Source organism: Thunnus thynnus, chromosome 5, assembly GCF_963924715.1.
Source record: "Thunnus thynnus chromosome 5, fThuThy2.1, whole genome shotgun sequence".
Lineage (NCBI taxonomy): Eukaryota > Metazoa > Chordata > Actinopteri > Scombriformes > Scombridae > Thunnus > Thunnus thynnus.
In genome coordinates this window covers 18344196-18365915 of record NC_089521.1, presented here as the reverse complement: position 1 = coordinate 18365915, position 21720 = coordinate 18344196, and the positions used below count along the sequence as shown (strand labels likewise).

General features: G+C 39.8%; 1 protein-coding gene across 6 annotated transcripts in view; it reads left to right on the top strand.

The window, feature by feature from the left end:
• Positions 1–21720, top strand: part of sema4ba (sema domain, immunoglobulin domain (Ig), transmembrane domain (TM) and short cytoplasmic domain, (semaphorin) 4Ba) — an 82966-nt gene that overhangs the window by 23573 nt on the left and 37673 nt on the right. The window contains exons 2-3 of one of the 6 annotated variants that reach the window (XM_067589722.1): positions 20124–20230; positions 21156–21415. The exons of 1 other annotated variant lie outside the window; for it this stretch is intronic. The gene's annotated coding sequence lies outside the window, so the exon portion shown is untranslated. Of the gene's footprint in view, positions 1–6595; positions 6852–14633; positions 14830–20123; positions 20231–21155; positions 21416–21720 lie in introns of those variants that run through there. 4 more of the 6 variants (XM_067589723.1, XM_067589725.1, XM_067589724.1 and 1 more) reach the window with 4 other exon arrangements.

The following is a 21720-nucleotide window of genomic DNA, read 5'->3' as shown; positions in this document are numbered from 1 at the left end:
TGTTTAAATGGACAGAGAACAGAGGAATCCTCTTAGGTGTTGATCAGAAGCACGCCTGCTGTGATCTTCAACTTAAAGTCGAGGACGCAGATTTGCTGTTTTATTGGATTCCTACCCTGTCATTAGAAGTGCGGCAGACAGACGCTTGCAGCAAATAAGCAGACTAGCAGTGTGCTTACAGTTCACTGTGCTCCTGACATACTTACTTTTTAAGTTGAGCCTTCAAATTACCATTGCTCAAATGTCTCATCTTAGACAGAGACAGAAAAACAGAATAATGTGTAGTTTGTGAAGGAGGGTTGACTCTGAATGTGGAGTAGGACTATTTAATCTTAGGGAATATTTAACCTGGAGGTCATCTGTTGTTGGTTCCTAGTTTGGACAAAAACAACTGTGAAAGCAGCTTAGCGGTCAGTGTCAGATGACCATCTGATGCTGATTTTATATTACTGATTTTACTTAATACAAAGACAGATACGATGGACAGATACAATTAGCTATAACTTATCCTATTAGATTCACATTACCTGTAGACATAACAACAGTTTCTGACAGTGTAATTAGATCAGTTGAAATTGTGGCAATCCATTTTCACATTTGCTAGTGCTGACATGTTGACACTAAATGTTAAAGGCAGAAACGAAATTAATTGTGCATGCTAATTTAAAACCTGATTTGAATGATGTCTCGCAATTAAATTGTAAAATTCCACCTGATTTTGGAAGAGCTTTTGCTCTTATCAACCTCTGCTCTAATGATAATAAGGATGAAATTCACTAAATTGGGTGGTTTTACCTCTAAATGTTGTATATTAATATACAAGAGTGTATTAATATTCCAATATAGTAAAGGGAATTTATACAAATGTTATATTTAAATTATTTTTGACATTTCTATCTGCTGCATCGTGATGATCAAATGGTCAGGAGAGAGAAATAACATTCCAGTAAAATTCACATTCACTTTTATTTAAAGGAACTCTTCTCTACTCAGTCACATGGCTTAAAAAAAAGTCTTTTAAATTTCCATATCTTTTTTCAAATCCATAAACATGGTGATCTGTTTGATGTTGCCTGTTTCACCTTGCCGAGGGGCTCTTGGCTTTCTTTAGATCAGCCTAACAATGCTTATTGTAATATGCCTGCTTTGTCAACTCAGTGTGGTGACAAGAAGAGTGTTTCTTGGGGGGACGAGAGTGGGACGTGAATGGAGAGGCGAACATAATCGCAGTGTTGCCGAGGTAACGTAGAACATGATACTGCAGAGAGAGTCAGTAAACAAGGTGACTAGTTAGGCAGTGCTGTAACAGAGGAGCACAAAGTAGATACCTGTAGCCTTTTGACTCAGCATCAGAGAGGACAGATCTGCAATTCATGTAGCATTACACTAATATCAGGGGTTTCCAGAAAGTTGATCCATAATGGGTGTAAATTCATTCATATGGAGGAGGCAATGCTCCACATATCACTGCTATCCCCCAATACAAATAAGAAACTGTCCACATGTTTATGGCAAAATTATAATTATAGACAAACAAAAATGCAACAAGGTCAAGAGCCATATAAGTGTGCCATTCCCTCCCTTAGCCCTGTATCCTCATAATAATACACCTGTTTCAACTATGTCTGCTGACCAAAGCAAACTATATTAGGAAATGAAAACACCCAGTGACATCCATCACTAACTTCGGAGCTCTCGTTGGGTAAGGACAGCAAAATATTCATGTTTATAGTTTGCTGTCTGTAGTCAGTCTCAATAAAACGCATGGTCAAATACCAAAGAGTGGCATGATGGGACTGTGAATGTCCTACATTGTACCAGAGCTTTATCGGAGCAGCTGTGCCAGAGCCCCTGAGATCCTGGAGAAGGGTGCCAAGGGCGGGGCTCCGTTATCTCTCAGCTGTAAGCGCTATATGCTAGAGGATTAAGAAGACTATTCCAAGACATAGTAATAAGATGCAACTGCAGCTCTTCTTTTCTTCTTTTTACTGATGGCAGCATCTGCACGGGCTTCACTGCCTTATATAAGTTAGAGGCTAGAAATAAAGTTCCGATAAGCAATATTTGTATATCAAATGACACCCTTGCTGGTACTACCATTCCCAATAAGAATCAACACTCCACTTAATATTCCTTTGTAAAACGTATAAGGCAATAGCGTGATGGTTGTAAGCTAGGAGGTGTAGTGATGTGCACATTGATGTAGTCAGAGTTAACAAGAAAGACGGGGGTTTTACAAAAGAAAACGTTTATTCACAGAGGTGAGTGAAATCAGCTGCTCAGACAGCCAACATTTATTATCTGTGGTTGATAGAACAAACTGATTAGAGTCTGAAGGAAAGCTACAGTAACAGTAGTTTATCAAAAGTCACAAAAATTACAAAAGGGCAACATTTGACATGATTTGCTGATTACATTATTGTATGGATCACTCAGTTTTATGCAAATATGAGAAATAATTTCATCAGTTTATTGACCTTTTAAAGAAAAAGTATTTTTGTCTTTTGTAAATCATCAGAAATTGTAGGCTATAAAAAGATACCCATGTTATATGTGAGCATTAATTAATATCTGTAGTTTCCATGTGCAAGACCAGTAGTAGTGCAAAGTATTAATCTGGCTGTTCTGATTGATATCATGAAATATTGGGGTATATCTGTGCATTGCATTAACCGTTTCACCTTAAATGTCGTAGTTTTTTCCTGCAAAAAGCATGTGTTTCAGGCTTGGCGTGCTGCGCTAATACTAATATCACTCTAGACCCTCTACTGCGTGCGACACACAATGGTAATTTGTATGCCATGATGGTTGATTGTCCCTGCTGATCTTCAGTGTCTACAGAGGGTGACAGTCAATAACCTTTGACCTTTTAATTTCAGAAGTAGTCTCCAGGGTTGGGGAAGGGGTGGGGGGAGGGGATCGAGGATGCTGCTGCTGTATGTTCAATCAACACCATGTATCACAGTTGACTACTTCTTCCTGCATGTGTTAAATCTGAATAATTCACTGACACCTAACCCTTTAGGGCATGTTTTCTCAAATTGGATTATGGAAATAGATTGCCTCTGTGGCTTTTGAGAAGACTTTTAGGCATGGGCGTAAACATTTCAACGTTCATAAGTGGTTAATTTTTGAGCATTTCATGTTTTTGTTAAATTTTCAGTTTTGTATTCTTTATTTTGTTTATATTTTGTTATATTTCTAAGTATTGTTTGACACTATTTTTATTACTAATATAAGTGGTAGTACTATAGATTCTAGAAGTAGTAAAAGTGTTGAACCATTTAGCCCAAAAGAGTTTAGCCATTATGATTTTTTTTTTTGAATTTTCAGTCAGTGCTTGTATTGGTAGCATAACAATGCTTCAGATTGAATAAATGAATCATAAAAATGTATCCTAAATGCATTCCATGGAGCTGTGGTGAGGAATTTTTCAGAGATAATGAACATGTTGTAATGGGCACATCAATCAAAGTGTTGCCACATCTGTGTTTTTTATCTGATATCATAGTTAGTGGTTCAAAATTTCACATCCAGTTTTGTGTTGTAATGCCTACATTCAGTGTGTCTTTTGTCGTTTTTATTTAAAACCGCAGAAATAGCTTTTTGTATTCTTTGAAAGTATGATAGTCAAGGTCACACCCTTGTCTTACAATACTGCCATTGTTTTCTTCTTTTGCAATAAAGTACTTGAATCCATTTGCAACTTTGAATCAGAGCAGCTCTTTGGGAAAGAAGCTTTTTTTTTCATTGGGGAAGTAGAATGATGGTCTGTGTGCTGCCGCAATAATATCTCAAGGCTGTTGTCCCCTGCGGTTGTCAGGGGTTCAGCCAATTTGTGTTAGCAAAGGTCAGCTCCATTTTACTGTTTACATTCTGGGGTACCCTCCTTCCTCAGGCGTCATCCGCTGAATAGTGTCACACACACTGAAAATCACACTACATTGTCCGAGTACAGTCCGCATTCCAATCATCCTACAATACTTGGCATGCTGGGAATGTTTTATGCTCCATTTTAAAAATGAGAGACGGACAAAAGAGCAGTTGGACTGATTTTGTTGCCTTCACTGTCACACTTATTAAGGTCTTTGCCGTGCATACAGTGCTCCTTTATTTTCTCCCTCTATCGGGGTGTATTGTAACTGAGATGATATTGTTACTGTTTTTGTGAAGGTCACATCTGAAAGTTATGATGGTGGATCTCTATTCTGAGTTAGCTGGACTGTGAACAAAACAACACTTGGATTCAATACTTTTTTTTTTAAGTTTTAGGCCTATTTATTTTTTCAGCATACACAATACAACAACTTTTTCAGTTTCCATTTGTACAGGGAACATGACAGAGCACAGACTACAGATGGCAGATGTAAGTTGTCCATGGACATTATATGGGCCAGGCTCCATTCTTTAGCCGGCCATCAGGCCTTAAATTAGAGGTCTCTGTGGTCTGTCATTGCCGCCCTCCAGGGCAAGCTGTGTCATCCTCACTGCAGTTTTAACTGGTAACCTTCATTTGGACTTGACTGCCAAAACGTGCTGTGGCAGCTGTCCTTCAAGCTCAGGTTAAAAGCTTGTTTTCTTATAGTAAGTCGATCATTTGTCAGGTTTAGTCTGAAGTCTTGACTGGATGGTCATGAAAACCCATGGGTCAAAAGATATACATCAAAGCATGACAATAATGGATCATTTTTAAGTTTCGTTGCTGGTTATTACTATCTAGAATTGTAAAACCATACCTGTAAATCTGTGGCTGAGAAGGAAATCACACTTTGAAAATGATTTCAAAGTGTCCATTAAAGTGGCAGATTTGTTAAAAATATGGCCAAATCATGTTCATCTACTCTTCATCAGAGTCTTCTTACCTGTGGTGAGTCTAAAACTGGACCAGGAGCTAATACTTGGGCAGAGCTACAAAACATATTACAGTTTGATTTTTTTATATTATTTACTACGTTATTTACTTGAACATTTTGCTTGCTTGCTATGAACAATAGATCTATATCTTTGCGTAAACTGTTTATCTAATAGCTAGTCTAAATTGTTTGGGTTGTGACAAATGTCTCACTATATGAGAGAACGCAGCTACAGCCCATTTACACAATGCTTTACAATCTGTTTCACTTAATCTTCAACTGGTGATCCTCTGCATACATTATATTTTGCACATGGAATTATTATTAGTTGTAGTAATAACACAAATAATAACAAGTGGTCGGTCTTGCTTTAGTATGTTCACCAGCAAGCTTTGTATGTGCTAAGCAATTTGCATACAATGGGTTCATTAGAGTTTGCGCTGGAAATGGCTGCCGACAGGGATTCTTTAGAACAGCTGAGAATCAAACATACAATAAAGGTGCAATGTATTTATTTGCAGATACTTTTATTGAAAGCAACATACAAATGAAGTACAATCCCGTCCACTGTCGATCAAGAAGAAGCCAATGTAAGCAAAGCAAAGAGCTAAAAAAGCTCTGAAGAGGTCTAAATTTGGTTAATAATTCCACAAAACCACAAGAGACCCCTTTCACATCATAGGATTTGTTTGTTTCAATGATAATATCAAAATATGTGCAGGTTTAAGTGCTTTCTGTTTACAAAAAAAAAGATCTCCTGCTCAAGTTGATTTACTTAGTCAATTTTTCTTCCAATCTCTGCGTACAATGACAGTGAGTCAGAAAATCCAAATTAGACACAAGATTTTTGCACTGTGAACACAACGGTTGATGTAGCTGGCAAAGGAAACACTGTCACTTTCTGCTGTTTGACTGAATGTACAGTATTTGGTTGAGCCTGGATCACCAATGTGTGTTCTTTTGACAGCATGTACATACTTGTGGGCGTGTGCTTGTATTTGTCAGGAAGTGTTTAGATCATGAGGTTCTGACTAACCATTGTTGTGAGTATTGTTGTCAGTGATGTTGGTCTGTGGTTCACCACTGTGTAGGTGGTTAGCAGCTGACCATTGGGAAAAGGCGACCATTACATCTGACCCATTATGGTCGGATGCTGCTTCCCAGATGTGCTCAAAGCATCACCCTCTGAAAAAATTTGTCGTGACAACCCAGTTTAAATGTAATCTTTGCGAGCAGATGTAAAGTCCTGACAGTTGTACCTATCCATTTGCAACTGCCGCAAGGAATCTCAGTTGACCTTTTTCATAGGTTGAATATCAGCATGCTTAGTGAGCACTGGTAAGCAAGCACTGGTCACGCAATCAAATTACTACACAGAACAGACATTATGTGGACTGCCATGCCCTGGACACACAGACATAGGCATACACACACTCACACACACAGTCTTTGCCCCAAAGGGATAAGCCACATTATAGTGTACATCGTATTATATCCATTGTGACAACAAACCCCAGAGACGGTACAGATTTAAAAACAGTTGATGTAATTATTTCATAGGTCTGGCTCTAACCACTGAGGGCATTTTATAGTTATCAGATCATCAATATTAAATTTGGACTTGTGCGTGCACTGAAAGGAGCTCAGCAATGACAGAGAGAGTGCTGCTACAAGGAGCACCTCCTTTCCTCCGTCCACTCCTCTCCCACCCTTCCACAGAGGCAGCCTATGATGTAATGCTCCTGCTGCTGATAGAGCAACCCCCTCTCCTGCTTTTTTTTTTTTTTTTATATATTTTCTCCCCTCCCCTTCTGATTCGCTACTGCTGCCGCTGCTGCTCTCGCTGGTGGTGATAGTGGTGGTGGATGCGTGCGTGCGGTGCCGGTTCAGCTGCATCCCTGGGCATCTCTCGGGATCCCTGCAGAGCTTCTTTTCCTCTGTCACCACTCGACCGAGAGCCACTCCTACTGAGCACTGCAAGTCCTCTGCTGATAAAAGGTAATTCTTCTGGCTCATGACAAAAGAAATTCATTGTAAAAGAGAGGGAAAAGGGAGTAGAGAGAGTAAAATAGGGAGTGATAGACAGAGGGTTGAGTGAGTGTCCAGTTAGCTGCTGAGTAAATTGGTCTGGTCGCTGAAAGCTTCTTGTCGCCACGGCGCTGGATGCCATGGAAATTGCTCCCTCAGTGTGTGTGCATGTACTGTAGTATGATGTTGGTTTCCATGGTAAAGATGAGACGGATCTCCATGCTGGCTGAGAGGTAATTCAGCATGTCTTGCGGTGCGCTACAATTACCTTTGGTGTGAAGTGATTTTTTTTTTAAATGCATATTGTGAGTGAGATTTTTTTGTTCACTTCTGTTAGTATTTGTTAAAGATCACAGCTCTGTTGTACTTTTTTTTGTTTTTAGAAAAATAGATCAAATTAATTCTCACTTGAAACATATGTTGATTTTTTTTTTTTTTTCCCCCGCACTCTACAAAAACCGGGCATGTACAAAGACAGTCATGTAGCCGAGATGAATGATGCAGTGGGTGTTATCTGCATGCAGATTTTTGACTGCTTCAGAAATAGGAGATGATTTACGGTGCGTTACGTAGATGCTTAATCAGACACTTTTCCTTCACCGTCACTGACTTTTAACGGGATATGTAGTTGTAGCACAGGACCACAGTGGGTTTGCTGAGTTTTCAGGAGTTGCTTTACCTTAACTCTTGCTCTATATCAGATGCCAAGTTAATATTTTATGTCTCGTCTGCCCCACATGTAGATGGGGTCATAATTTATTAATCCTCAGGATTTTCCCTGGGTTTAAATCATCACTCATTTCTACTTCCTTTTGTTTAATGCCATCCTTTCATCTGTTTAGTTACAATGTATTGTAATTTCTCTCAGTCTAGTGTAGATTGGGAGTATATGACACACCTCTTTTGCTGTAGTTGGCTTGATGAATTAACACTTATCTAAATCACAATCTCATTAGTCCTTTGGGATCAGGATGTATTCTGCAGAACAGTCCTTGCTTGGATTAAGCCAAGGGAAACCATGTGGTAATATTAGGGTCATTTTATGATTTCCCCATGGGGTAGGGGTCATGTTTACAGTGAAGGTAATTGGTCTCAGAGACACAGCGAGTACAGAGCATATTATCCTTGAGGCCATTATTCTTCTGCATTTGCTGAAAAATAGGCTTTGTAGCCACAGCATGTACGTATGTAATTAATAGACAGCTGAAACTAAAGGCAAACGTTCCGCTTGTCAGTTTCACCTTCGTCAGCATCACCAGAAAGACAAGGTGACGACACCAGTGGAGTATTATTATGTACTGCAAATGTATTGAAAATACCTACTGAGGATGATAAAACCATTGGGACTGTGTCAGATATTGGCAGTGGTCTTTGTCTTGTCTTTGTGTTTGACTTTAACCACCTTTTCTACCATTCTCTTTGTAAAGTAAATATTCTTTTTCATTTTTCTGTATTTCGGATATGTGACAGGTAAATGTGGTAAATCTCTTCTTTAATCTGCTCTGAGCATTTTTGGTCCTAGTGGGGGTAGAATTCCTCTGACTGCTGTCGTGATGGGTGATATCTATCCTTTCCTCCATTAGCTATATCCACTTATTCTTTAGAGGGTTGTGTGGGGGCTGGAGTCGATCCCAGCTGACATTGGGTGAGAGGCGGGGTACACTCTGGACAGGTGGCCGGTCAATCACAGGGCTGACACACACAGACAGACAACTATTAAATGACAGTGATTCATCAATTCATCCTTTGGTCTATAAAACATTGGGAAATAGTGAAAAACACCCATTACAATTTCTCAAAAGCCCAAAGTTACATAAAAAAATGTAAATCTTGTTTGGACGAACAGTCCAAAAATTCCAAGATAGTTCATTTATTATAATGTAAAGCAGAAGTAAAAGCAGCAAATTCTCAGCTTAGAGAAGCTGGAATCACCAAATATTTGGCTTTTTTGCTTGAAATGATTCATTATCAAATTTATTTTCTGTCGGTCAACTTATCTTGTCATTGCAGCTTTAATATCGTGAAGGTACACCTACCACAGTATAAAGAGTATAGAAAAATCTTTTAGGGTTGACAAATTTATATTGCCTCATGGTAAGGTCATATTGCCTACCCCTAGTTGAAACATTTCAGCACACAAATATATGCCATTAGGTTTGAGAAATTATGTTGTTGGATTGGTGAATCAAGTTTCATGAAACAAATCTTGATTAAATTCCCCTGCTGCTGGACAGAGACATGGTTGCTACTGTATGTGGTAGTGGGGTGTGTATGTGTGGGGGAGGGGGACCTGAGGTACGAATTACAGGAAAGTTGAGCTGCTGCCATGGACATGGTGGGCCACCTGAGGAGCATCCGAGCTGTTCCTCTTGCTCTGTCTGTTGAATTTCAAGCAGGCCTACTTCCTTTGGAGCTGTGCCATTGGCTCTGGTTTGACAAATGGGTAATCCAATAAATAGTTTGGCAATCAAAACTACTTTGTGCTACAAACATTTGTCTCTTCATAAAGATAAACACAGGGATTGAAGGGGAAAAAATCCACATGCAGCGCAAGCTCACTACAGAGAGCATGATGTGATAAGTCACACATACAGTATGATGATGCATTGGACATGTGACAGGCAGTGCTGGGAACTCCAGTCCGACTTGTGAGTAACAGGATGATGACATAGAGAAAATGAGCATGTATGCAACAGTGTAATAAAAGGGGCAGAGGTGAGTCACATACATGGTTGAAAAGCTCTCACACACAAACACACCCCAGGGATTGTTCATTGGCATCACCTGCTTGCCAAAGGGCACTCATCCCACAAACCAGCTTTGCGAGAGAGCTACTGTGTCGGAGGTGGAGGAGTAATGTTTTTGGTTGTGTCATGTCGTGCCATCACAGCATCATTATTTCCCCAAAAGACAAAGTACAGGATCAGCAACCTCATCATCCCCCATACACCAGACCATCTGATAGGAGTGTGATTGATCATATGCTGGGTGTACTTTACACCATCCAACGTGCCGAAAAAGTCGATGCCAAAATGAGTCACTCACCTCAATTGCGGGTCACACTGTGCCACATCAGCTAGTCCTTTTTTTCAGCTCATTCACCTTCTCAGTATAATTAAAAATGGTAAGTTTAAAATTAGATTCAAAGTTTTTTGTTCAGTAGAATTACAGGACAAACCCATAGTTTGGGAAAGGTTTAACATAGGGCTGCAACTTCCTCTGAATGTTTCCTCTGTCAATCATAAATCATTTGGTTTTTAAATGTCAGAAAAGTCCCAACATAGTGAAGAATACCCATTACAATTGCTAAGCCCAAGGTGACAACAAATGCCTTTTTTGTCCAAGCAGCACTCCAAAACCTAAAAATATTAATTTTAAGATCACATAAAACAAAGAAAAGCAGCAAATGGTGACAGTTGGGAGGCTGAAATAAGGGGATTTGTGGAATTTCATTTTTAAATGATAAATTAGTGTAAAGATAATCCAAAATGTTTCAGGACATCCTAAGAATAAGTTACCTGAATGTTGAATATTTGTGATAAGTCCATTATTGCCTTAATAAAAAGCAGTGGCACTCTGGCGCGTCAGTTATTACTCGCTCTCGCTGTGTAGCTAAACATTGTTCAAACCTCCAAAACCTATTTTTAAATTCTAGGGGAGATCCCAAAGTTTCCAAAGTTTGGGGAAATGTGTATGAAGTGTTTCCATTTGATGGCATGTGCGTAACAAAAACCGAGGCTGGGGTTTGAATCCAAAAAAACGACGATGAGTGTGCATTCCAGAGAGGAAAAACTGGGTGCTCAACCACAAAAATATGAATCAGTGATCAAAATAGAAAAAGGTAGCGCACCATCAAAGCTTGGGTTTTAATATTTCTCTCAGTTTAAACATCATTCAGCTTCAATGAAGAGTTGTAACAAGCTGATACTGTCAGACAATGTGGAATATGATGATTTTAACAACATTAAAGCTACTAAAGAGTGTATCTTAAGAAGACTTCATACAAATAATGGCACATCAGTGTTTTACAGTGACTTGGCATTATATTAAGATTGAGATGAACCCTAACCCAAAGGACAAATGGAAGTGGTGTGAGGACAAAGTAAGCCCTTGACTGAGTAGTTTTGACCGTGAAAGGTGTTTTGGTTTAGAACTCAGTTAGTTTGTTTGCTGGGATTTTCCTTTTAGCTGTTTGCGCTGAACAGATGCTTGAATTAAGTGCCAACCATGGCCCTGCTGTTACTACGCAACTACCGACAACCTGTAAGATGCACAACAGTGTTTTGCTAAAAGGTGAAATATTTTTAATTTGTTCACAGTGATTTTAATGTGGTTTCTTCCTGCTGGAAAAAAAATACAAGGAAAAGAGGTCGGCACTTCAAGGGAAACTATTGGTTGCCACAAGGCCATATGTAGCCTCAGCATGGAAAGGCAGAGTACATTATCTTAAAATGTGCAGTTTTTTGTACATTACTCTGATAAATCTATAGCTGCTAAGATGAAAGCAAGCGTTAAAGAGGAAGTGAGCAAGGTTTGTTTTTGTCTGTCACATTTAACTAGCACATGAATCACAAAATTACAGTGTTTCAACACGTTGGACAGGGCCGTGATAACACATGATTACAATAAAACTGAGATTCATCTTGATGACACAGCCAAACAGAAGAAATAGAGGTGATAACATGAAGCTGAGAGTTAGGCGCTAGTGTTGCTAAGTTGTCTTCAGTGCTTCTGTCAGCCTCAGTGACTCTAAGTAGCCGAGTGCTGCTATCTGGCGTGTTTCCATTAAGCTAATATGTGAAACAGGAGGGCTTATCGCAGCGCTGTAATTCCTAGACTGTTATTCATTTATATAGAATGACCTGTCAGCACTTCTGCCAGCTGTGAATGAAACACGCAGCAGAGAATGATCAAACTAGCACTTTCATGTTATGTTACTGGAGTCTCAAAAGCTTGGAGTACACCACAAGCTTATGTGTAGCCTAAATGTAATTGTAAATCGTTTGCAACTACTGGACATTTCTGCTTTTTCTAATTGTAACTGGTGGGGTGCTCTTTGTGTGGAAGTCACGCTGAATGGAGGCAATGAAAAGCGACATTTTGAGAACAGCCACATTAACAGGGTCACAAGCAATGAAAAAGGCCAGGCTTCATCTGTTTGACTGGTCTGAGCCACGTGTTTAGACGTCTGCCGGAGGGGGTTTTTATGTTCTATGGATTGTTTACAAAAGGTCGTCTGCATGGCAGAAGCAGGTGGTCGCACTCAACTAGAGGTGTGTTACCAGTGCAAGGCAGCGGGTCTTTTGATAGGGACAGAGGTATCTGACTGACTGTAAATAAGACATCCACAGAGTATCTTTACTGTGGCCTGAGTGTGTCTCAGGTGACTGAGAGGAATCTTGAGTCTGCACAGATACACTGAGCCGACATTCAGAATCCTAACACTTCAAACTTGGCATTGCGTCTCCCTCCTTAGCAGTTGCCTAAAGTGTATAATTAGCATCTGCTATTTTAGAAACAGGCGTCCCCGTCTCAACGCCCCGCTATCTTATGCTTCTCTCTATTTACCCTGGAAATATTTTCGGAGAAGGCATGTGAAGTTATTTGGTAACACTTCGCTTTAAAAGGACTTTTTAAACACTCTGTGGCATATTCTTTAAAATATGCATGCACATCACCTTTTCTTTCTATAATAACACTAGAATATATGCATATGAAACATTTTATTAACAAACTCAAGATAGTTTTATTATTTTTGAGATACAAGTAACAAATCAATCCATGGTTTGTTTATCAAAATGAAGAGCAGTATGTGGTTCATTGAAGCTGAGTGTCCCGTTTTCAGTTCATGAATCAGCCCCTTCTGAGACTTTGTTGCATCCGTTCTGTTGTACTTTCAGTGTCGTGGCCTGAAAACGTTGTCCTTGCCCGTGTTTTGTGATTTGACATTGGACATTGCAGTAAGTCATAGAATACTACATACTGTGTAAATGGTACCACATTTGAATTTTGCTTTGTTTGAAGAAATACTTGCAACTGCAACTTTAAAATGTTAAATGTGCAAGAAATATTTAAGCATTCGTTCTATTTTACCACGGGGAGTTTATGTTTAAATTACAGTTTGAGACTTTAATCAGGTTGCTGTATCTGCAATGTTACAAATTAACATGTAAAATGTAAAAAAAAAAAAAAATCCCTATGAAGAAGTAAAAATGTTAAAAAATGAATGTACAGTATGAGTGAATGTACCAACATTTTTTACAGATGGGCAGTAACGGGCCCCTGTGAAACCAGATGTGTACTTTTTGATCCAACAAAAATATCAATGTAGTGATAGTTAAAGGCTGAAATAAAAGGCGCATGCACCTTACAGCATGCAGTAGGTGTGGTGATAGAAGGTTTATTTTTTCAGTGAGTATTCAGCACTATCTCATGTTTAGTAATCAGGTGCAAAAGGTTTGAAAGGGATTTTTCTCAAGTTCAAAAATGTTGTTGGAATATTGCTGGTGCCTATTAGTTGAAAAGGATACCTTAAAACATTTGTATGTTTTTGTACTTTTGATGGTGCAAGTAGTCGGGGTACAAAAAGAAAGAATATCATATTGTTCCTGTGGAGAGTAGTGCCCTAGTGATGAGCTTTTGAGAAGTATAGTTCTGGTCGTCTTTTTTGATAGTGTTGATGGTGATTTTACATGTTGTAAAAAGTTTAAAAAACAAAGTGAATGAAATCATTTATTGATTTCAAGCTCACAAATCATTCCCAGCATGAAAATCCACGTCCTCTGATAGCAGAATTGAAGTTTTAGGGTCTGATTAGTGCTAACAGTCCATTATACTCAGAAACTTTTTGTCAAAACAGACTTTTATGAAGGTTTAACTTTCAAGATGTTTAACTTCCCTCTGATAATAAATACACAGAAAGAGATTAGTTGATGACCGGGATTTTAAGACTGAAAGATTTGGTTTATTTTTCCGGTGGCTTGAAGTTACTGGTAATTACAATCATTAAAGTAGTCAGTCTTTATAGGGGTGCAAACAGCTGGCTGAGAATCAAACATCTGCAGTCCATAACAAGGGAACCAAGCCTCAGGAGAGCAACAACAAAAAAAAAAAAAAAGAAAAAGCTCCAAGGCTACTTTCAATATGATTATGCCTTTGTCTCACTTAGTGGCTGCTTACGTAATTTCAGCTAAGTCATGGTATGTTGCATGAATGTTTTTCTTGTGCGACCTCAAAATGTGGCTTTAGCGCAAGGTTGTGGTGATTTCTCCAATTAAACAGTCAGCAGTCTTGTGACCAGAGAATCATAGGATGAGATTTAAAAAAAAAAAAAAATTATTTGCTTGCTATAATGTTGTAAATGGGGAGAAAAAAAGCTCAAAACAGCTCATTGATTACCTTATTGATCTATAGGTTCTTTAGGGTTTATGCTACAGTCTTAAAAAAAACTAAATGATCAAACAGAGTCATAAAGTCTTGTTTTGTTTTGTTCTTTTTATGAGGACACTTGGTTCTTATTGTCCCTCTGCCCTGAACCCTCTGAAATAGTTTCCTAATTATATTGTGTCAAATACCCTTTAAAACATAATGATGCTCCAGAATATTTAAACTTGCACATTGGCAGTTAAAGTCAATCATGAGTAAAGATCATGCTGATGTGTACCTCCCTTCTGCTCCTCCCTCCTTCTCTGATCGTGTGTAATGGGAGGAGCTCCAGTGTGTTGAGTGGCAGAGGCGGGCTGTAGTACGACACGGTGTCAGGGAGAGCGAGAGTGTGGACTTGCGGACTCAGAGCAGTCATCTCCCAGAGCTTTCAACTCTGCTGTTTCTGTGGATTTTCTTTTGACACTTCCTGGAGGACGACTCATTCTGTCTGTGTCACCTGTGGGAAACCTTTTTTTTTTAGATCCAAAGAGAGTTTTGGTTTCACGGCTGAGTGGGACAGAGCGTAAGTACTGGTGTTACAGAGACTACCCTTGTGTTCATTAACTGTGCGGTGCCTTGGCATCATGAATCATTGATGTGAGTACACTGCAGCTCCGGTTACCTTTTGAAATGAAGCCAGGATAACCTGTCATTTTCTTGTTAGAGAATTATAAACTCTTTATGACTGAGCCTGCATGAGGTTTGTTGTTAGTTTCCCTCCTTTAAAGGGAAAAGTGGGTGTGAGCTGACACGAAACAGCCCTCAGTCCCCTCCAGTAGGTCTTTATCACAAGGTGATAGCAGGGCAAGGGGGTCATTAAAGATCCAGTCTGAGTGCAAGCTTCTTTGTGTGTTTGTGTGTGTGTCTCATGCTTGTATTTGTGGGTGATTGTGTATGTGTAGGAGCTACCCTTGCATTATGAGATGTTGGTCTTGGAGTCATTTTCTTTGGAAACACAGCTATTAACCTGGGTGTGTTTGTATTTTTAGGCTTTCTGGCTTGTGTGTGTCTTAAGTAATGCAGCAAAAAAAGAAAAGAAGTAAAAAAACAGAGGATGGCCCTGACTCTTCAAGCTAAAGCACAACTTATCAAGAGTGAGCCTGTCACTGGGAGTGGGGGCCTCTCTCCACAGATAGAAGTTAGTGAGTGCGGCGGCCGGTGCACACACATCCTCCACCAGTTAACAAAACTCTCTGTGCACCTAGAGGAGTGTGGAAAAGCTGAACCAGGAACAAACATAAATATGAGCACAAAGTTCTAGTTGTCGTGGTGCGTCTGTTTGTGATGGTTGAGAGCCAGCTCAGTAAAACTGGTGAAGTTTTTGTGTCGTGACACTAATAAGGAGTTCATGATGTGATGTTAGCAGCTACAAACATAAGCATCAGGTGTTTTGTGTGTTTGTGTGAAATACAGATCTCACCCACACGCTGCTGGCAGCGCGGTCGAGAATAATGCCAAATTGTTAGATGTGTGGGTGGTAGTTAATGGGTAGAAACCATAAATGGAAAAGTTTGTTGAAAGTCAATGAGGAGGTCAAGCCAAGATTTTTATTTACTCTCGTCGCTTACTCTTGACTGAGCACTGCCAAGTACCTTTTACTTGAAAAGTGCTCAAGCTCCTTTTCCTGTGTCATTAGACTTTGACAGAGCAAACAGTGCTCTGAAGCAATAAGAGAATATGTTTTTTTCCATCAAGCATGTGGGCTTTGGTTTTATTAGCTGCACATAGTTTCCCAAGAGGAAAATCAGCATCAGTGACATCTTATATACTGAACATACCCTCAGGGCAGCTCGATATCCCTCTCAAAAGCCTGTCTAGCTTGTACTTAATAACAGGGCAGCTGGACATGTGAGATAACCCTCCCAACCAAGCTTTTCACACAGACACAGATACTCAAATTAGCAACAAACACCCAACAGTGCTTGAATAAATAGGAGCTTTCATGAATTTTTGAGAATGGCTGATTACTCCACAAGAGGGTGGAATAATCAACCGAGCTATCTCGTTTACGACAGAGAGAGTTTTTGTTTCATGTCCTCGTATATGGAGATTCATCTGTCCGCTGTAGGAGAAAAGCCTGTCTGTGCTGACCTTGGCCTGCTGTTTTCTTTTGGTTTGATCCACAAAGAAAACAGCTGGCAGTTGCATTCTGGATACCGGCGGCCGTGACAATGAACTGCCTGTATGATGCTGTCAGAAAAGCTTTGGCTCGTTGGTAAAGCATGGTGCCTGTTATATCAATATCTAAAATCCAGACCTCATCACAAAAATAGATTCCATGACATGTTGCTAGTGACTTGCAGAGGATTCCTGTATTCAGTCAGTGTTGCAGAGTTTAACTGGAACACTGAAACATTTTTTTTTTTTTTTTTAGAGTGAAAAATGTATTGATGCAGCGCTGTTCTGGATCAAGTTTGCTGAAAGGAATGTAGCAAAAGGATAAAATTATGCTTTTGTGTTGTGAAGCAGCTCAAAGCAGTGAGCAACCTGTTGCAGATTACTAAATCTGTTCAGAGGAAAAAAAAGACAAAGAAGAAATAAATCATACTCATCACACAGTTTTATCACAGCTTAATCCCCTATGCTGGCCCCATATGCACATGTTTCCATTTTGTCAGCATATCCCAAGGGCATTTTCTCAGCATTAGGCTACTCTGATCCTTCTTCTTCATCTGTTTATATAGTCAGGTTGACTCTGTCATTGTGTGTGTGTGTGTGTGTGTGTGTGTGTGTGTGTGTGTGTGTGAGAGAGAGAGATTTTTCCTTTTTTACTTTTTTATGCACTGTTTTTCCCTAAATGATGGTTTGGTGTCACAAATGTGACGTTTAGATGTCATGCCACAATAACACAAGTTTAAACAAAGCATACATTCAATTACAGGCTACAATTTATGTGACAAGAGCATAGCTGAACTGGATCATAGTTTAGATTATACCATTATTTATTTTAGAAAAATCCAGGTATGCAGTTTAACTTTAGACAAAATGTTGCTTGCTGACTTCAAAGACAAATGCTTTTCTCACTGTGATAACACATCATAGACCAAATAAAAACAGCTTCTCCTAAAATAAGAATTTGTCTTCACTAATTACTCTGCAGAACAGAGAAATGGTATAGATATATTTTTTTTTGTTAATTTTAATTATGTAGAAACCTGCTCACCATATTAAGTTGGCATCAAATTTGTAAATGTGTAGAATGCAGAAAGGAAAGCCGTCAAAAATGTGGTTTAGGTCATTTCTGCTATATTAGTGTGTGTGACTTGTGTCAGTTTAACTCTGGGGATGGTAATGAGTGATGCTGGTAAAATGTTTCCCTGACAAAATAACCTCACAATGTCTTGTTCTGCAGATTTTTGATCATATCACATGATCTTCATTCTTCATTTTCGTGCTGTAATTGGAGATGTTGAGATTTCCATTTTTTTCTCAACATTTTAAGGGCCTCTCATTTGTGTTACCTCAAAAATTGAAATTCTGAGTTTATTCTTGACCTTGGAAACAGCAGTTGAGAAGGCAATCTTTCAGTCACATAATCTTTAGATCTTGTGATTTGATCTGACTTCTTTTCTGTTTCTGTTTGTGCTGACTAAAATGAGCGAGAAAAGGGTTAATAGCAGAGGCAGAGGAGGGGTGGGCTGTGGAGTGGCCAGCCACTTGTAACCTAAAGGTTAAATACAGGCCTTCAGGGAGTCCTATTACTGTGTACTCACTGATGGGAACTCTGCAAACATGCATTCTGGGAGCACAGCGGGCTCCTCTGTTTATTCCCAGTCCAGCACTGTGCCACGATGTGGGAAATGACTGTGGACATGGAACATGGCCAGATCGCTCTGTTTGCTCCAGTGTCACAGAGACCCCTCAGATTTGACGTATAACCCGTACAAAACACACACCAAAACATGTCACATACGTATGAAGAGCTCCGGGGCCTCGTCTCTATTCACGCAGTCTCATTTTAACTGTACACAAGCCTGTGAAACAACCATGTGGAGTATGTTTACACGTATGTCAGCGTTTCTCATGTGCTGGTGTAAGAATTACAAAATTGTCTTTTCAGGGTGTGTTTCCATCACCCTTCATCTCACACCTGTTCCTCTTGCATGTTACATGTTTAATAATAAAGTTCTATTTTAATCCTCAAAGCTATGCGAGCATCTACACTCCTGACACTTGACCTGAGGGACAACTATGAGGCGTCACATGCAGCAAACGTGCGTCAGGTTGTTGTTAGCTGTCGGATATGTATGCGTGCTTCTTGACATGAGAACGAGAGTAGGTCTGATTAATGGAATCAGCCTCCAACCGAGCCTTGTTTAGCAGCCTGTCCCTCCCCCACCACTGTGATTTGATATCTCTGAGCATTCCAGGTTGTGCCCTTTACTCTGCTAATGGTGCTACTGACCCTTTCAGGCATTCCTGCCGTAACTCTCTGATCACAGGCGTCTAATTGCCTCACTGTAAACAAGTTGTTCTGTCTTTTAGTGTTATCGCACAGTACCATCCTTTCTTAAGAGGTATGTTACAGGGAGATATTTGATTTACATTGATTAGTTGAAACTTTTCACTCCACTGACTGACAAACGCACTTGTTCTTCGCTAACCTTGGACACAAATAGTGCTGGGTGATTCACGTGCTTTTCATTCAGACATCCTTGCTGAAAGTTATGAATGAGAAATGTGCAAAGGAGGATGACAGGAAGGTGGAGAGATGAGGGTATTTAGTCATTTCATGCTCAGCTGAGATCCATAAACAGTGCAGGGTGGGTGTAGTGAGCGCGCACAATTTATACTCCATCAACACTCCTCACTTTGGCAGTCTGGAAGTTTGTAATACCACCTTTTTTGTGTTGTGCATGGTGTCCCCCCCCTTGCGTGATGTAACCCTGGAGCCTCTTGCCCCAAAGTCAAAGGCTTTGCTCAGATCTGCTTTTTTTATGGTAAAATCTGACTTTAGTTAGCAGAGTGTTGGCTTGTGCATAGCTGTGAGTATGCTTCATCCGAAGTGCTTGACAGGTGTTGAACAGCCTCTGAAACTCCCTGCCCCCCACACCTTTACAACATCAGAAGAGGGGGAGTTGTGTCTGAACATTTTTGTAACTTTCTGAAACTGACGAAGCAACAAGCCCGCCCACTTCATGCAGTGATTGGCCATGAGAGAAAGTGGAGATAGGAAATATAATAGAATATAATAAAATATAACTTCACTCCTAAGGTCTTCTTTTTCCACACAACTATTTCTGTCACTTTTCCTTTGTACAAATGAGTCACGTTGCTCCCCTCTCTATGATGGCCAGCTTTTCACTCCCTTCAAGTGTAACCATTTGGAACAGCTCTAAACCCTTTTGCTTGTTGTACAGACTAGTTTCTATCAAGGGTACCCCTGTCCTGACAACTCAAAGATTTGCACGATTGTGGCAAAAAGTACTGGTTTCTTTTCAAAATACATGTTCAGACTGATCTTTATATGACACAGTAACATAATCTCTTTTCCTCAATGCGTTATGCCTCTAGTCTGAGAGATGGAAATAGAGATAGAGAAGGGGGTTAAATGGAACAGACCACAGGACAGCAGCAGACTAAAAGCTTCCTGTGGCAGAACAGAGTGCAGGCCAGACCTGGCAGACAGGCTGGCAGGGCAGATGTTTTAGGTGAGAGGCACAGTAGATAGCACCGTCTGAATAATTCATCAGATTGGATTGAAGATGTGATATATTAAGACACAGCACAAGCCATTTTATGGCCTCTTTCAGCACTTTTTGTGCAGCGTGAGTGGCTGCAGGGCTCAGATCGCTCTCTCTGCTTTCTCTCTGGCAGTTATCCACCAGAGTCTGGGCAGTCGAGGAGACAGTTAGAGATGTGCTGGCTCTGGGTCTAGTGAGGCCTCCAGACATCTGGAGGGGATGAAGCTGTTCAGCATGCAGGTGCAGTTTAAACTCACAGGAACTAACACTGTTGATGTTTTTTTTTTCCTCAATATGACTTCTACTGTGGTCAATGAGTCTTACAGGTTTATGGCACAGAGAATGGATACATGCTTCCCAAATACACTGATTGCATGTCAACTTGTGCATAACTACTGTAGAATATGTGCTTGTGTACGATGATTGTACTCTTGTTAAATTCTGAAGTAATGGTGTCAGACCTTTTTAGTTGGAGGTCATTATAGTACTGAAGAAATATGCAGAGGTATTTTCCCAGTATTACTCATAAGATTTCTTGGTGAAATTCAATTCTCTCAGTAATCTTACCTCCTTTCAGTTTATACTAAACAAAAACTTAACTACACAAAACTGCACAAAGCTAATGCCCTCTTGGTGAAGTGCAGATGTATTAAAATTTGCTTTTGATAAAGAGAAATGTGTTCACAGTCTGAATTCTGGCCTTTCTGTTTGTCCATTTCTCCTTTATGTGAAGTTTGTGATATAGTCAATACAAGTCTGTTTATTCCCTTCCTGCTTATGGGTCAGATTAATGTCCCTATAGTTTATAAATAATGTGATGAATCACTTGCTTTCCCTGTGGTAACGTCAGAGAACTGCGTAAGTTGCAGAGAAGGCTATTCGTTTTTGGGAATTTAGTGACGTTAGGATACTTACAAAGTGTAGATGTTTGCTAACATGAGACCTGAATGTTTTCCACTTAACCACTTCATCTTTTTATACGGATATCTTTGTAAGCCTAAGTGGGACTTTGACCCTTTGTACCATTTCTAGTTTATAGGGAAGATGCCTCATCCTTTTGCAAATCTTTTTTTCCAGATCTTCTTGGAAAAAACTACATCTGAAAGTAAAAGGATGATTTATTATTAACTGGAATTTCATAATTCATTGCTTTCTGTCTGTGTAGTTGCAACATAGCTGAATGGCCCTCACCTCTAAGTTGTGAAAGAAGGTGAAGATGTCTGAGGATATGCTACGTGCTCTGATATCACAGTGCGGAGGCTCAGCTTTCTAGTAACACATCATTTCACCTCCATCTCTCCATGACATCAGCTCCCATCTACACGCATCCAGCTGTGGGGGCTGGGGCTCTGTATGGACGTGTCAGGACTCTGATTGCATTTGAAACACACACGAGTGTGTGTGCTTTTCACTACAAACAAAGAGGTACATGAACTTTAAGGGTCCTTTTGAAGAGAAGCGCCATTCTCCCAGCTAACTCATGAGAGCATTCTGGCAGTGAAAACTGCGTTATTGTTATTTTATCCAAACTTTTTACCTACCTAGAATGAATTAATTTATTTATTCATCTGCACAGTGATTAACAAATCATGTGATGTAGGATATCTGCCCGTATACGTACCTGCAGCCAAGCACACTGAACTCTGTCATCTGATAAGTTGCTAATCCCCTTATTATGCTTGTCTGCTTAAATAGAGCAGCCAGTCAGCCATTAAATCATGTAGCCTAGG